Source organism: Myotis myotis, unplaced genomic scaffold, assembly GCF_014108235.1.
Source record: "Myotis myotis isolate mMyoMyo1 unplaced genomic scaffold, mMyoMyo1.p scaffold_m19_p_2, whole genome shotgun sequence".
In the NCBI taxonomy this organism is placed as follows: Eukaryota; Metazoa; Chordata; class Mammalia; order Chiroptera; family Vespertilionidae; genus Myotis; species Myotis myotis.
The window spans coordinates 121,944,611-121,963,717 of NW_023416324.1; positions in this window are offsets into that span (position 1 = coordinate 121,944,611).

Below are 19,107 nucleotides of genomic sequence, written 5' to 3' on the forward strand. Positions count from 1 at the left end.
AGGATGGCAGTGAGGAAAAGAGTGTGAGTGAGTGAAAGAGTAAAAGGGGAGTGTGTGTACATGTGAGTGAGGGACAGTTATATTCCACAGAACAGTTGGGGGCTGGCCGACCAGGCTCCCCTAGCCGGGCAGCCTCTACTACTGCTGCAATCTCTCCTGGGGAGACCGCACCATCTTGAAGGGGAGAGTGGCTATGACTGGGAGCCCAGCCTCACCTCCACCCAGGGAGACCTCGACAACACCTGAAACCCTACAGCCACACCAGCCAGGGACCTGCTGCCTCGGCTGTGAACCCACAAACACCAAGACTCCAGCTTCCCTGGCCAAGGGCTCCTAAAAAGTTTGTCCAGTGGGAGACAAGGTGGAGGCTGAATAGAGAGACAGGTCCTGTGCCTTCTCATGAAGCAGATAAAAGAAGAAACAGCTGAATCAAATAACAACCATCAGGAACTGGTGAATTAAACATAGCTGGTGAGACAATCCGTGGACGGAAAGATTAGAGGTTGCCTGGAAAGAGGTGGGATAGGGGATCTGGGCTGGGGGGAGAAATGCACGCAGATGGGACTAGAGTCCCAGAGGGAGACTGCACGCTACCAAATCCACGGCCCTTGGGGACAGTGTAGCAATTGAATGTGGAGGGGGGTCCACGGGGCTGCTGGCAGTGGGTGACTCTAGACCTAAGCCCAAAGCCGTGGGAGGGTGTGCTCAGAAAGGCAGCCTGAAGTTCTGCACTGGCCACACAGTGCTGGGGGGAGAGAGATGTACAGCGGTGCAATTGCTCTGTCTTTATATTTTCCTTGCTTTTATTTGCTAAACCCAGTGCATATGATCTTTCAATTATAAACACTCACTGAGGCTGTGGTGAAGGGGAAGGTGGTTTTGTGGAAGCTGGAGAGCACAGTAGGGAGAGATGATTAGGAAGGCAGCTCTGGGACATTCTGATCCCTCGAACCCTGAACAGACATTTTTCTCCTGAAGATCAGACCCTTCCTAGCAGTGCAGCCACACCCAGCCTTGAGCTCAGGCAGGGAAACAAAGATTCTAAATACCCCCAGGGAGACCTTGGGGACTGGGTTGAGGGGCCATTTGGTCCCAGAAACTAATACAGAAACACCACCACCTAGAGGCCGTGTTGGAAATAGATGTGTGTGTAAATACGACTGAAAGCAGGCAGAAAAACAAAGATTGATCCCCCTGCCTGAAACCAAGGTTGTGGCGTCTGACACAGAGGAGTGGTGGATCACTGTGAAATTCAACATGGTGTTGACTACCTAACACGAAATTGAGACATGGCAGGCAGAACAATAGAGAGAGCTCTTAAATCAGTCCCCATGGGACATTAAAACTAAGCTGAAGCGAACAAACTTCACCACTTCACTTTTTTTATTTTTTATTTAAGAAACTGAAAAAAATGTTTTTTTCCTCTTCTCTTTATTTTATTATTATTTATTTATTATTATTTTTTTAACCTTTCATTTTTTATTTTTTTTTGAATTAGTGTTCTACATTCTATTTTTATTTTTATCATTATTTTACTCTATCTCATTTTTTCCTTATGCCAACCCTTTTCTTCCTCACTTCTCCATTTTTTAATCCTGTTTCTCTTCTCCTGTTTCTGCTTTAGTTTTTCTTCCTACTCCTTGTTAAAAATTGAATTTCTTTATCTGCTTTATTGACGCATTACTATTATAGTAGTTTCTGTTGGCTTACTCATATATCTAATTTCCTTTCCACTGCTTCAAGTCCATACACCCTTCTCTTTTCTCTTTCTTCACTATCCATTTTTTTTCTGGTTGTTGTTGCTTGTTTGATTGTGTATTAGTTTGTTATTTTTGTTTTTTTATTTTATTCTTTAGTTGTTCCTCTCCTCACTTGTTCCCTTTTTCTACTAATAGCACAATTAGTTTCACTCACCAAACTAAGGCTTATCTGCTCTCTATACTCTTTTTCCAAAAATATTAAAGAAAGGGAAAATTTATATATATATATATATATATATATATATATATATACACACATATATGTATATAAAATTTATATATATATATAAATTTTATACATATATAAATTTTCTTTTATACACATATTTTAATATATATTTAATTTTTATTATTTTTAACAATTATTATTTATTATTGAGTATTTTGTTTTACTTTTCTTCTTATAGACTCATTCTCTTTCTACATCCTCTATACTGAATGGTGACCATTCCCCCATTCATTCAATTCCTTTACCTTACCTTCTGGAAATAAGCTCTGCCTCTTCAGATTCAGCTCCCCACCTTTTTTTCTGGGTGTTCATTGTTTGCATTTTTTGGATTAGTTGTTTTTTTTGTGGATTTTTCTCCCCATGTATGTATATTTCTTTCCCCTTCATTTTTCTTCTTTTTCTTTTCAATCTTACTTTTTTTTCCTTTTCTCAATATCATTTTTGCACTCTTTTCTCACCCTTAATTCTCTTTTCTATGGTGGTCACTTTATTTGGGGTTATTGGTATCATGAATACATTTATGTTTTGTTTCCTCTGTGTTGTGTCTTATTGAGTTGTATTTTGTGCCTTTTGGTCAATGCAGTAGAAAGTGAGCCACATAACTAGACACCTTGAGTGGACCGAAAATGGGGGGACAAAGAAACAGCCCCATATGAAGGGAAAGAAGGAATCACTGCAAAAGGAAGTAAATGAAATAGAGGCAAGCAATTTGTCAGAGAAAGAATTGAGAGCAATGGTCAGAAGGACGCTGAAAAGGGTGGAAGACAAATTCAACAACATGTGTAAGAACAATGAAGAAATGATGAAGAACCAAAAATGAACGAAGAATGACATAGCTCCAAAAGAGAACACAATAGAAAGCATCAACAATAGGCTAGAAATAGCTGAGGACCGCATCAGTGAGCTAGAAGACAAGGTAGGAAAAAACACCCAAGCAGAACAGCAACAGGAAAAAAAAAAAGAAAAAAAAAACTTAACAAACAGGAGGAAAGCCTAAAGGAGCTTTGGCACAACATGAAACAAAACAACATCCACATACTAGGGATGCCAGAAGGAGAGGAAACTGAGCAAGAAATAGAAAACCTGTTTGAAGAGATAATGACAGAAAACTTCCCTGATATTGGGACAAAAAAACTCACACAAGTCCAAGAAGCTCACAGAGTCCCAAACAAGATGAACCCCAAAAGACCAACACCAAGACACATTATAATTAAATTGGCAAACACCAAAGACAAAGTAAGAATCTTAAAGGCTGCCAGAGAGAGACTGAAAGTTACCTATAAGGAATCTCCCATGAGACTATCAACTGATTTTTCAACAGAAAAGCATCAGGCCAGAAGGAAATGGAATGAAATATACAAAGTGATGTAAAGCAAGGGACTGAATCCAAGAATACTATACCCAGCAAGGATATCATTAAAAATTGAGGGTGAAATCAGGAGCTTCACACACACAAAAAAGGGCTAAGGGAGTTTATTACCACCAAAACAGCAATGAAAAAAAATCTAAAGGGACTGCTGTTAAAAGAAGAAATAGGAAGGGAAGAAGGAGCACAGGCATAAAGAATAAAAGTGGGCCCTAACCCGTTTGGCTTAGTGGATACAGCATCAGCCTGAAGACTGAAGGGTCCCAGGTTCGATTCTGGTCAAGGGCATGTACCTTGGTTGTGGACACATCCCCAGTAAGGGGTGTGCAGGATACAGCTGATCGATGTTTCTCTCTCATTGATGTTTCTAACTCTCTATCCCTCTCCCTTCCTCTCTGTAAAAATCAATAAAATATATTTTAAAAAAAGAATAAAAATGGTGAAAAACAAGTACCTATAAATAATAACCTTACTTGTAATTGGATTAAATGCTCCAATCAAAAGACATAGGTTAGCTGACTGGATAAGAACACATGACCCATATATCTTCTGTCTACAAGAGACACAACTTAAAACACAGGACTCACACAGACTGACAGTGAATGGATGGGGAAAAAAATTTCAGGTGAATGGAAATGAAAAAAAAGCTGAGATAACAATACTTATATCTGATGAATTAGACTTCAAAGTGAAGGCATAACAAGTGATAAGGAAGGCCACTTCATAATACTAAAGGGAGAAATTCAACAAGAGGATACACCTCTGGTAAACATATATGCACCCAATACAGGAGCACCCAAATACATAAAAAAAAAACTCCTCAAAGATATCAAGGGAGAGATTGACAGCAATACCAACACATTCCCAGTGTCCCAACATGTGGTCTGTCTTTGAAAATTTCCCTTGTGCAGCTGTCAAAAAGAAAGAACTCTTACCATATGCAACAGCATGGATGGGCCTGGAGAGCATTATGCTAACCAACAGAAGACATTCAGAGAAAGATAAGTATCACATGATCTCACTCATATGTGGAATCTAATCAACAACATAAACTGATGAACAAAAATAAATCCAGAGACTTAGAAGCATGGAACAGAGGGTCAAACCACAGAATAGAAGGATTGGGCACATCAGTGGGAAGAGATCAACCAAAGAACTTGTATGCATATATGCATAACCCATGGACACAGACAATAGGGTGGGGAAGGCCTGGGGTGGGAGGAGAGGGCAGGCTGACAGAAGTCAACAATTGAAAAATGGGACATATGTAATACTTTCAAAAATAAAGATTAAAACAATAAATATAAATATTAGGAAAAATATAAAAAATAAAGGTTACATTATTATGCATAATTTCAGTGCTAGAGTAAGATAAAAGTAAATTATTTTTTATGAAATTTTTTTATTATTGGAATTTTTAAAATTATTATTAGATAACTAGAGGCTTGGTGCACAAATTTGTGCATGGGTAGGGTCTGGCTGGCCCACACTGATGGGGGCCCATTGGGTCCAGCTGGCTGGGGGAGGGGCCTCTGCAGGTTGGCCGGCCGGCCTGACCCCAATCAAGGTGGCAGGGGCTGATCGGGGGCAGGGCCCGCTGGGGAAAGGAGCCATGGGCAGTTGGCTGGCCAGACCAGCCCCCACTCGGTTGGTGTGATTCTCTTAATGTGATCTCTACTTTCTGAGACTGAACCTGGGTTTTCCTGTCACTCCTTGACTTCATTCATGTGCTTTTGATTTGGGTTTGGCAAACTCACTCGGATGTTTAGGGCTCCTGTCTTTGTGCTGCTGTGTCGGTTACTGCCTCGTTCCCCTGCTCCTTACTTCTTCCCACCCCCTTTCTCCTTCCCTCCTTCCTTTGGCCAGGTTTACTGAGTCAGTAGGTGACTCAACCTGAATGTTAACTCACTAATCAAATCAGTGGGCATTTATTAATTTGGCTCACAAAAAGGCTCACAAGAAAGGTGTTGGGGGCCTAGCGGGAGCCGGGCCAGCTGGGGGTGGGAGCGATTGGGGCCCGGATCAGGCCGGTTGCCTGAAGTGTGTGTCACAGCCACCAGTCACTCTGGTCATTCTGCCATAACAGTCTCTGGGCTTTTATAAATATAGATAATTTAAAGTATTTTTTTTAGGAGCATTAGAATGACAATCTTGGACAAAGACCTTGTTTTCAAAATCTGATTTTAAATGAGTATACAAAATGAATAGTGACTCATTCAGTGTCATTCCATGGTTCAAAAAATATCAAAGTAAAGGTAGTTTCTCAACAGGGTCTCCCTAAACTTCTTTGTAAAATATTTAGGGAGTTCCTGCTTTGTGGAATTCACCTCCATGATTTGTTATGGAGATTTAGATTTGCTCCAAAGCAGCAGCTGGAGGTTTTGCTCTTACAGATACCTAAACTAGAAGACCTGACTTTGGAAGGAGCTGTTGACTTTCTTTATCCTAGGAAGTTTTGTATTGATCTTGAGGCAGCTCAATTACGAACACCTGAAAGAGGCAATGAATTTGAATAGTGTTCATGGCTTTTACATACATCCTTTTTCCCTCTTCATGAAGGGCAATGACAACATTTTATAAAATGAATCAGTAAGGAGATTCTCTTGTTCTCCTCTTGAAGGTAATGATAAAGAATCTTTAAGATAAGGCACTTGCTAGTCCAATGTACAGATTATTTGTGAATATTTATTCTATTCAACTCTTATAGTGTAAATGATTAAAGCTTTTTTAAAATTATAGGCTAGTTAAGTGTTAAATCTTAAAAAGGTAGATAGATAGAGCACTATAGCATTTCAGAGGTGGGAGAGCATTATAGTGAGCTTTGTGGTGTGTAGCAAGTTACTTGACACTATAATTCAGGTAACTCAAGGGCTCCTGGAAAAAATGCAAATAAATATTGCCATACCATCTCATAAGGGTTGTTATGAATAGCAATTTAGATAATGTATACAAATGCCCTATCCCAGTGCCTGGGACACATTAACTGAACAAATATGTTATTAAAAAGTTCAACTCCAGCCCTCACCGGTTTGGCTCAGTAGATAAAGCGTTGGCCTGCGGACTGAAAGGTCCCAGGTTCAATTCTGGTCAAGGGCATGTACCTTGGTTTCGGGCACATCCCCAGTAGGGGGTGTGCAGGAGGCAGCTGATCGATGTTTCTCTCTCATCGATGTTTCTGACTTTCTATCCCTCTCCCTTCCTCTCTGTAAAAAATCAATATAATATATTTTTTTAAAAGTTCAACTGCATTGTTTTACAGAAAAAATGAGTGACGTGGGGCATAGTAATATTAAATTTTTTAATTAAAGTAATAAAGCTAATTAACAACAAAACTTGGATTAGAAATACTGCTTCTAACACATAGAAATTTATCATTTTAAATGGAAGTTTGTTAAACTCAAAATGGTTAAAGGACTTAATGTAAGATGGAAAACCATAAAAACCTTAGAAGACTCCATAGGCAGCAAAATATCAGACATATGTCGTAGCAATATCTTTACCAATACAAGTCCTAAGGCAATGGAAACTAAGGAGAAAATAAACAAATGGGACTACATAAAAATGAAAAGCTTCTGCATTGCAAATGAAACCATAAACAAAACAACAAGAAAGCCCACTGCATGGGAGAACATGTTTGCCAATATTATATCCAATAAGGGTTTAATCTCCATATTATAAGGAGCACATGCAACTTAACAAAAGGAAGACAAACAATCCAGTAAGAAAAATGGGCAAAGGACCTAAATAGACACTTTTCAAAAGAGGACATACAGAAGGCCGAGAGACATGAAAACATGCTCAAAGTCACTAAATATCCAAGAGATACAAATCAAAACAACAATGAGGTGTCTCCTCACATCTTTCAGATTGTCTATCATCAACAAAGCAACAAACAAGAAGTGCTGGCAAGGATGTGGAAAAAAAGGAACTCTTGTGCACTGCTGGTGGGAATGTAGACTGGTGCAGCCACTGTGGAAAACAGTATGGAGTTTCCTCAAAAAAAGTAAAACTGGAATTCCCATTTGACCCAGTAATCCCACTTCTGGGAATATGTCCCAAGAAACTAGAAACAACAATCAGAAAGGAAATATTCACCCGTTCATAGCAGCACAATTTACAATAGCTAAGATTTGGAAACAGCCTAAGTGCCCATCAACAGCTGAGTGGATTAAAAAACAGTGGTACATCTACATAATGGAATACTACACTGCTATAAAAAATGAAGGAACTTTTACCATTTGTAACAGCATGGATGAACCTGGAGAGCATTTTGATAAGTGAAATAAGCCAGTCGGAGAAAGATAAATATCAATGATCTCACTGATATGTGGGATATAAACAGTTCATCAACATAAATTGATGAACAAAAATTGATCTAGAGATTAAGAAACATTGAATAGACAGCCCAACCTCAGGAGAAGACAGGGGAGGGGGGGGTAAGAGATCAACCAAAGGTCTTATATGCATGCATATTAGCATATCCAATGGTCATGGACACTGGGGCAGTGGGGGCTTGTCCTGGAGGGAGGGAGTGATGGAGCGGGGGGATCAATCGGGGAAAAAGGAGACATATGTAATACTTATACAATAAAATAAATAAATAAATAAATAAATAAATAAATAAATAAATAAATAAATAATAGAAGTTTGTTTAATTCTCATATTAATGTCTAAAGATACTTTGCAAGTTAAGCATCATGCATAGTTATTGAACTGCTATTTTGTTAAAAGCATCAACCTAAATACTGTGAGAGATATATTCATAAATTAGTACTTTCATGTAGCTTATCATTTAGTATAAAAATAAGAATATATGAGCAGGATTATAAAATAGTCATACCATTCTATAAGAGGAAAAACACTTTTGTGACAGCATGGAGGGACCTGGAAAGTATTGTGCTAAGTGAAATAAGCCAGTCAGAGAAAGACAAGAATCACATGATCTCACTCATATGTAGAAACTAATGAACAAAATAAACTAACAAACAAAATAGCAACAGGCTCATAGATAGAGAACAGACTTACAGCTGTCAGATGGGGGGGACTTGGGGGCTGGGTGAAAAGGTAAAGAGATTAAGCAAAAAAATTTTTTCAGCACTGACACTATGGTGATTATCACAGGGGAAGTGATTTGGGGCAGTTAGAAGAGGGCAGAGGGGGTGTAAATGATAATGGAAGGAGACTTGACTTTAGGTGGTTAACACACAATACAATGTACCAATGATATATTATAGAATTGTACACCTGAAACCTATATAATTTTATTAACCAATACCATCCCAATAAACTCAATTTAAAAAGACAACTGAAAAAGATTTCCTAGGTGAATTGTTTTGAGATATGTTTTTAAAATAAACTTTTCTTGTCCTTGACAAAAGCTTATTATAACTTATTGGGCTACTTGAACTTTCTTCTAAGATTATGTTACTCTTATATAGCTGTGCTTCTACTCACGTTAGCCCTTAGCCCTTTTTGCTGTTGCCATAAATACTATTATATTTCATGCTGAAGATATAATCAACTAGGGGTTTAATTGTAACAATTAAAAGCTACAATCACATCTTGTAGAATCATTTTAAAAATCTAATAAAATTGTATGGTTTCAGAAGTTTTTATAGCCTTTTATTTGATTATACGTATTTTTCCACCATTTTCACAAAATCCACAAAAGGAGACAACCTTTCTTTCCTTTATCCCAATTATCTATTCTTACATATGAACAACTCTTTATTTTATTTCAAAATAACTATAAAAAAATAGGAAGTCTAATCATAGATTCTGATTAACTTTTTAACTGTTCTTTACATTTTTGCTCAGCTTTAACCATTTGTCCACATCATCCCACTCTCCTGAGGTAGTAGGGACATAGCTAGGAGTTCAGTCAGCACTTTGGGTCACTGGGCTTGCCATATTAAACCACGCTCATATGTATTCCCATTGTCTCCTTACAACAAAGTGAGCTCCAGGAAATCTGCATCTGAGTCCTCTACCTTTGACATTAAATAAAGGTTTTTTGAATGAATCAATCAAATGGAGCTTGTTTACAAGGAGGGGAATTTTCCCTGAATAGCTAGAGTACAAAGGAGGTTTAAGAAAAATCAAGGATAGCAAGGGAACGATTTATACATTATCTTGAGAAAGGACATAGAAAAATACATATATTAGAGATTGTCCTGAGGTAGGAGAAAAAAGGTCAAACACATGAAAAATCTAAGATACTAGTAAGAAAATCATTAAAATGGCTGGCTTGATTTAATTTTCTCTTTTAATTTTAATATCCCTGTTTGTTCAATATCCATGGTTGAGTAGAATATCATAAGTATCAAAGCAAAAGAGGAGTAACAAATATAAAAAAAAAGTTTAAAAAAATAAAACTCATTTTAAAATGAATTTTGTAAAAAAAAAAAAACTGCTTTGAATAAAACCTATGATGCCCTCTTGTGTGCATACATTTTAAAAACACTCTAACACATGCTTTTCATATTTTCTAAGCATTAATTGTTAAAAATCCCATTAATAATTGCAACAAATAACAATGTATTTGATTTCAAAAGATCCAAAATACTAACATGCAGATATTTAATGAATTTTCTACTATAAATGCAAATCAGCCTAGCCTTTTGTGTTCGTGGGTGAGAGGAGTAATTTCTGAATAAAATGCCAAAGCCTTAAGTTCTCTGTGAGCTTGTCTGCAACTCATCACAGGATTATGAATAAACATGATGGGGGAGTATGCAGATTTGCTAATAGAAAAGTCATGAATGTTTTAGCACCCGGAGGGTCAAATTATAATAAAGGGATAGCACCTGTCACTGGAGGCAAACTACAAGTCACCTTTGCAGTCCCTGGAGTAATGAAATCACCAACAATTTAGCTGGTCTCTGGCAAGTCAATACTGCACAGACCTCCTTGTATATTAATCTCAGAGGGCCACATGTAGGACAGTCGCCTTATGTTACACTGTGCATTTTTATTTATTTATTTATTTTGTTTTTTCTTTTTCTTTATTGTTGAAAGTTTTACAGATGTTCCCTTTGTTTGTTTGTTGCCCATCGACCCCCTCCACCCAGTTAATCACTCCTCACCCATGCTCCTTGTCTCTGGATCTATTTTGTTCATCAGCTTATTTTGTTCATTAAATTCCACATATAAGTGAAATCATGTGATACTTATTACACTGTGCATTTAAAATAGCATTTTCCAAATATCTAATCAAAATTTTATTTTCAGAGAAGCTTAGCATGATTTCCTGTATGTTATTAAATTATGAAAGTAGATATCACATGGCTAGTTCTAATCATCATACTTGATCACCAATATGATAAGGCCTTTCTTTCCATTTAGTAAAATGTCATTCTGTGTAGTATGCATGCAGGTGATTTCTGCATTAATGCTTTTGTATAAAAAGTACTTCAACTGATTTATCTCCTGGCATACTTTTACAGGAAAAATGCAGAGAACGCTATGCTGAATGCTCCAGAGAGCTGCGCAGCATGTTCCGTAGTTATGTTTATCTGTCTGAAGAAATGCAAGCTCTGGTCATGCTCACAGCCTGACTGAGGGATTGCTCACGCAGTCTCCTGTGTTTTCAACATCAAGCTGCCACTGCCCTGACCAGGCTTCTTACTGTAGGGACACATGGTAAGGAGTAGCTTCCTGTGATGGAGGCTGGTGCCTACTTGTCACTCTCTCATGGCACAGTTGTATGAAAGAGCATAATGCACAAAATAAAAGCTCAAGATACAAGAACGCAGAAGTAAGCAGAAGCCTAGGGGAGAAAAGAGAAGACACACAGAGCAGTAAAGCAAAGATACATGTAGCTTAGACATCTCAAGAAGGAGCACTGTAGCAAAGAGGGAAGTAGTTCCTTGTTGCAGTAGGGCAGCCGAGCTTCTAGAATATGACGTCCACTACTGTTCCTCTGCCCTCTGCTTCCCTCGGAGGCAATGCAGATAGTTCTCTCTCTCTCTCTCTCTCTCTCTCTCTCTCTCTCTCTCTCTCTCTCTCTCTCTTTAACTGTCTTAATAAACTCACGGCAATAGAAGTTACCTTAGCAACTATCCATTCTTTACAGCATAAAGTGCCTAGTTAGAATACTTCACTATACTCCAGTGATTTCATTATTTGTGCATCATATATTTAATAGTGTCATTTCCAAAGACTGTCCATTTCAACAAAGGGGGAAAAAGATAAAAGTGTAAAATATCAGGAAATTAGTTCTGTGAGAGCATACAATCAATGACTATTTCACAACATTGGGTACTGAGGAGATAAAGTTTTAAAACCTACAGAGCTGCTAAATGTACCGAATATGCTGAAAGTAAAGAATAGCAATCAGGAATTAATTTATATATTCTGAAACATTTTTTTAAAGCTCCTCTCATACCCAGGGTTTGTATTAACCACTAGAAATTGAAATGCATGATATCTTACATTTAAAATTTTCTCACATTACTGGAATAAGATGTATATAAAAGTATACAAAATTTAAAAATTATTAGTTAACATAACAAAGGCATACCGGAAAATATATTGAGGTCAAATTTTAATAACAAAACTATAAATACAGTAGGATAAGAGGAATATAAGATTATACCTTTCGCTGAAACCGGTTTGGCTCAGTGGATAGAGCGTCGGCCTGTGGACTGAGGGGTCCCAGGTTCGATTCCGGTCAAGGGCATGTACCTGGGTTGCGGGCATATCCCCAGTAGGAGATGTGCAGGAGGCAGCTGATCGATGTTTCTCTCTCATCGATGTTTCTAACTCTCTATCTCTCTCCCTTCCTCTCTGTAAAAAATCAATAAAATATATTTTAAAAAAAAATTATACCTTTCAAATAACCTAAATATAGTCTGTCAAATAAGTATATAATTGTATATGCAATAGATTAATGATTATATAAATATAAAGTGTATACGTAAATAAGTTTGGAGACATGAGTGCTAGATATATACTCTCTCTCTCCCTCAAACACACACGGCTGGAAAGCTTAATTTCACTTGAATGAAAGAATAGTTACCTGGTTTCACCCAATAATTGCTAGGTTTTTTCATGTTTTTAAATTTTATTTCTGCCAAATCTACATAGACATGCAGCTTACTGCAATACAGACAAATAGGCATAACTTTCTCTAGCTATTACCATACGAAGCTATACTGCGCTGACATTAAATAATGCCAATCTTCAAGTTAATTTGCTAAAAGGTAAGAAAAAAGATCTAGAAGGAGGTTAATCAGAAGAAAAGAGTGGAGTAGTATTTCAAATTAACATTAACTCTTTTCTCATTTAACTGTAATTTTATGTGCAAGGCACTTTGTTAATGGTCAATTGCTAACACTTACTGAATGCTAAAAGTTTTCAGGTGCTGCCTACTTTGTATTTTATATAGTAATTTCCATTTATTTTAAATAGAATCTGGAACTTTTTCATACTAAGTTGAGAGATGCTGGTGATTTTCTTTTTAAATATTTCATTGGAAGAAAGAATAAAGCCTTGATTTAAAAACAACATACGTGTGTGTGTGTGTGTGTGTGTGTGTGTGTGTGTGTGTGTGTATGTGTACACAACAGTAAAAAGGTTCACTTTCAATTACTGTTTAGTAGAAAATTAAATATTCTGTTATTTAGAAATGATGGCGTAGTTGAAAATGTTTAGCCTCTATGGTCTTAAAACTGAACAAAGACATGCCTTGTCATGCATATTACCAATGTCAAGTCAGAGTGAGGAATGTAGTTATATACACCAACTATGTCATTTTAAAAAATGCTAGTTAGTGTAGGATTCCCCAAGTTTCTGGGCCATTATAAATTCCTAAGATTTATACTAAAATTTTTTATTTATGGGTTCTACTTTAGATGTACTGCACGGAAATATCTCAAGGTGGGATTTTGCTCCTATATTTGGAAAAATTTTCCCAGGTAAGTCTTAGGCTCTGATAAATTTGGAAGAAATATATAATGATTACTTGTATTGTTGTTTCTTTGGTCCCTAATGATTAGAAAGGTGTTGAAAGAGAAGGGAAATGAGCATTAAAACATCACTTCTCAAATCTGCTGGCAAAAAACAAACAAACAAAAAAACAAGCTATGATAAACAACTAATTAAATTTGCATTGCTTAAAATACTAACAGTTTTAAATTTATTTTCACATATATTTTTACTACATGATTTCCTTTCATTGTGCTTTTAATTTGTTTTCTACTCTACACTGCTGTCAAAGTTATCTTCCTAAAATACTAAGCATCTTAGCTCAATCCCTTCTTAATAAATTTGTAGGGATCCTTAAAGCATACACAGAGAAGTCCAAAACATCTCCATTTTTTCTCATTAACCTAAGATTTCACCAAAGAATTATTAAATATCTATGGGTTGGAGGCTACATATTGACTACTAGACAAAAAAAGACCAATCCCATATTTTCATGTTTTTGTTTTTTTATCTAGACGAGGCAAGAGATAGAAAATCAGATAGGCAATATCAATATTTATTGATAGAGAAATAGAGAAATATATTTCATGATTCACTGGATAACGGTAACCAACCCAAATATAGACATAGCATCTGAAATCCATTGAACTCTAAGAAGTCCCTAAATGGGTAACATTGGGGGTATGTTAACCTATGAAATTGAATGCAAACATTTGTGCTTATCTACATGTTCAGAATTTTCTTAGAATGTCAATTAGTCTTATCAAATTGATCAGGGGATCACTGATTCCCCCAAATTTAAGAACTGTCTTATAGAAGATGTGTCTTACAAATTCAAAAGACTTCAGTCTCAGTCAGAGGATATATTAGTTTCTCATTGCTGCTGTAACAAATAGTCATAAAATTAGTGGATTAAAACCACACAAATTTATTCTCTTATATCTCTAGAGGCCAGGCATCTGAATCTGAAATCTGTTTAACTGAGCAAAAGTCAAGGGCTCAGCTGGGCTGATTCCGTCTCAAGACTCCAGAGGGAATCTTTTTCCTTGCTTTTTCTAACCTATATTCCTTGGCCTGTGGCTCATTTTTTTCATCTTCAAAGCCTGTCACATAGAACATTTACTTATGTTGTCACATCTCCTATGATACACTCTGATCTTCTGCTGCCTCATGAAGAGCCTTGTTATTATTACCTTAATAACTTGCTTGAATAATCCAAGATAATTCTCCCCATCTGACTAAACAGTGGTTATTAGTTATTTGGTATTTTAATATGTACTCTTTTTTAATTCAAATGTCATAGCCCACTTATTCAAATTATGGCATTATTCATGTGAAAGTCCATTTCCTATACCCCAAAAGAAGTGAAATTTTGACACTGCCTAATTATTTTTAAAGTTTATAATATGTATAAGCTTATAGAGAAAAAACTTATTATCATAATGATAATTTATGAAATTATTTTGACCAAACTATCTAAAACATCAAGACTTAAGAGAAGACAGTAAATAATTTTTCCTACAAAAGAGAGCTATTTAAAAAAAAGGTCAATATTTTGATACTATTATTTGATAATCATAAAAGTTGAGGCAAACTACTTTAAACTTATTTATATCAAGCATTTTTAAAACAGAAACCTTCTTCTTATATAACACCTGGTTTGAAATATAAATGATAGGGAATTTTTCTTTTGGTTCACTTATTCAATGCCAGATTAGAGAGCTACATTTTCTCTCCAGTGTCTATATCATACTGAAATAGGAATTTTTAGGGGTAAAATAGGCAGGTTTAGGGAATTATTAAAAATTAAAAGGGTCCATAGAAAAAGCACAGGCTACAGAGCCGCAAAAAGTTACATTTCTATAAGACAAGGGAGTTAGGGGAAGCAGAAGTTACATTTCTATAGGATAAGGGAACTAGGAGTAATCAAAGGTCTATATTTACAAAAAAAAAGAAAAAGAAAAAGAAAAAGGAGGGCCTCACATGTCCCATGTAAAGTTTGACCTTTGAGCTCAGGAGTTGCTATAGTGACCAAATCAAAGGGAATATTGACCAATCAGAAGGAATATCAAGGCACAAAAACTGCAGCCTTTATAAACCAGGAAAAAGAAACTCAGTGGGACTCTTTCCCTCTCCCCATGTGGGAGTCTGTACTTGTTCTTCAATAAATTTCCACTTTTGCTATACTATCTTCTGTCCGTGGATTCATTCTTTGACTCTGATGGACAAAGAATCTGGGGAAGCAATCCTGCCCAGGGGATCACTGGGTGTTCTAGTCTAAAAACCCTGTATCAACATTGATAAAGAATTCTTAATTAAAAAAAAATTACAAAAGTATTTGCTAGAACTTAAACCTAGTTCAGAAATATATAGAGTTAAGCATCTTACAAGAGAAAAAGTAGTTTAGATATTAATTCTGAAATATCAATCACTCTGATAATATTTATCTTCTAATAATAAAAACTGATTTTTAACCGAAGGAAATTTTGTTTAATTTTTCTGTGATTATCAATAGTTTTAATTTTTTAGCTATCATTACTTGTAAGCATGTAAAAACTACTAAAGTATAAACTATTATTTTGATATTGCATTTGATGCTGTGGATACCAGAGTTGATTAAGCCATAATTCTATTACTTAGTAAAAAAATTATAATACAGTAACAGAAAATATTTAAAATGTATAATATTTTTCATCCATCGTTCATCTATGCTAGGTGCTAGAAATACAAAAATGAGAATATGACATCTGCCCATAGAAAAGTTATATTCTAAGTAAGGAACTATTACTTGTGGCGAGAAGATGAATTTGAGTTTTATGAAAATTATGTTTTTATGTCCATTGAATAATTATTCTTATAATATATATGCATTTATGATAAGTATAATGATCAAAACCTTAGAAAATATAGTTATTTTATATTAGTTGAAATATGGAAGATACATAATATAGATTATACATACATATTTGTAACATATACATGGTATTTATAAACATGAAAGGCATATACCTCTGGGAGATTTTTTGGTATGTTTTATAGATGAGACAGCATTTGAAGTGGGGCTTAGAGGATAAACTGTATTCTTACAAACCAAAGTAAATAAGAGAAATCTTCCAGAAAGAAGCAATAGATTAAACAAAGCTAATGAGGAGACAGAAGTGCTAGACAGTCAGGGACAGGACCTTGGGAGAGGGAGGAGAGTGGGGAAGTCCTAGAATAACAGACCTTACAGACATGAACAGGATACAGCTTGCTGACTATGTCCTGAGAAAAATCACAGAGACAGACAAAATGGCCTAGAACTGAACCCACCTGAGGGGAGTCACTAAGACGACCCAGCTGGTGGGGGGGGGGGGGGGAGAAGGGGTATTAGGGAGACATGAGCTTTAAAATGTATGGATGTTTCTAAGACAGGCAGCTTGAAGATAACCAATTACAAGGCAGTGAGGTATAAGCAATCCCAAGGATGTTACTAAGGCAGAATTCTTTGAAAGAACCAATCATAAGCTAGCAAGCATGTATCTACCCCTAGACAAAGAATCTCTCTCTCTCTCTCTCTCTCTCTCTCTCTCTCTCTCTCTCTCTCTCTCTCTCTCTCTCTCTCTCACACACACACACACACACACACACACACACACACACACACACACGCTCTGGGCTCCTATGGCAGGAGACGTGCTCCCCTGTGCCCATGTGGCTTATGGCCATGTGGGCCTCCGCACATGGACTAATGGACTTTCATTAGCCTGGATGCTGAACTACACTGGCTGTAACATGGAACTGGGCTGCTTTTGGAGCCCCAGCTGCATCTGTCCCAGGACTGGCTTTTCTCAATAAACTTTTCTTCCACTAACCTTGGATTTTGTGAGACAATGAACTCTGAACTGGACACCACATTTTGGTTTCACTATGAGGGTGAGAAAAAAATAGGTCAAATTTAGGGAAAGGTGAATGGTTCAGCTTTGTTTATGTTGTCTCAGGATATATAGTGTTATGGCAGGAAAGAACTGATTAAATGTGGCTCCTGAAACACGTTTGCACTTCACTCAATATGGAAGGACAATTCTTAAAGTTGTTTTGTGGTTCTTTTTACAGAAATAAGATTTAGAAAGGTTATTCCAACAGCATTTACTAAGATGGATTACAAGAATAAAACTAGAGATAGAGAAATAATTTTAAAATGGAAAAAAGAATGGAGAGGCATTGATAGATGGAAGAGAATTTTTCTGATAGAATCCCTTGAGTATAGTATCACATAATACTTAACCCCATCCTGGAAGCATGTTGGCTGACATTCAGGGCCTTGCTTTTTATTTATTCTCTGTGGGACCTTTACCTTTTATTTTTCTTGTCTGAGACCAAGAATTATCTCATAGACTTTGAAGAATGAAATGAGATACTGTGTGAAAAGTTCTTAATATAATATATTTTAAGGGGTAGTGGTAAATGTAGTAGATGAGTATCTGATGACAGATTAATTGAATGGGAGAGGCAAAAGAAAGAATAAATTGAATGTGATTCAAGTTTTCATTCCGTGATTGAGCTCTTAACAGAAACAGAAAAACCTGGAAGAGAAAAAGGGTGATAAGATACAGAGCTAAACATGGAACTAAAAATCTACACCTATTCTTCAAACATTTTGCATTGTTAGTTCTTACCATATACTATCTTTATATGGACTTTGTAATCTTTTTTCTAATTAACTAAGTAATTTTATTCAAAAACAGAATTGTTTTTATTACAACCTTTCAATTTTTTGTCCCATGTTTCCTACCATAAAGAGCAGTTGGCTTGCTCTGTCCCCATAGGTTTACTTGTCATTCATTGCCTTCTGCTCTATTGATTAAATGACTTTTTTGTGAATTTGTATTCAATCCAACACCTCTCCTTCTAAAAGGTAGGACCTAGAAAAAAATGCAGTTTCTTGGGCCAAATAGATTGTGGCACAGCTGATGCTTTGTTCAAAATCTCTACTGATTGCAATAACCAGATCAATCGTGTCCCATCTGCATTGATTGGTAAGACTACTGACAATTTAAATCGAATCATTTTGAATTGTAAACCATTGTCAAAACCTCTATGATTAAAAGCAACTTTCTTTTACGTAGAGAAAAGAGTAAAACAAAAACAAATCAGGGAATGAAAAAGATAATATCTATGAACAAAAGAAAATAATATCACTACTTTATCAACATTATTATGACTCTTAAATATGCTTTCATGCTAAGCCTATGACACTGTTCAGGGAATTTGAATATAATATGTTTAAAATAATAGTTCTGGAAACATGGGGCTAGATGATAATAATAATGAAAGGTATTTAGAAACATAGAGCTCTACAGAAAATATGCAGTGAAATATCCAGAAATAAGACTTGTCAATTATGAAACCCAAAATGTTTAAAATTGTTGAAGGAAAAATCATAGTTGTGGTTGTCTTTTTTACTTACTAAATTAAACTCATATTCTACTTAAATACATGTCTTAATGTATGTCTTAATTCTAATGTACAGAAAATAATTTTTCTGTATAATGACTAAAGTTCAAAACTAAATTTTCAGAAAACTTAGGTTGATATCTTAATTCTTTCCATTGTTTATTATGAGAAATAAGAATACATTTATCAGATATTTTAGGTTAAGTTTCATAGGTAAAAAGGATTTTGTGTGCAGAACTACAGTACATAATTTATTAATTTTTATTCAGAATGTGTTAACTTCTTATTTATCATTAAATAATAAAATATACCTCTGACAGCAGCAATGTGAGCTATACCTTAAGTGCTGTTATCAACATTTTAAAAATAACTAGATATTTCATCACCAA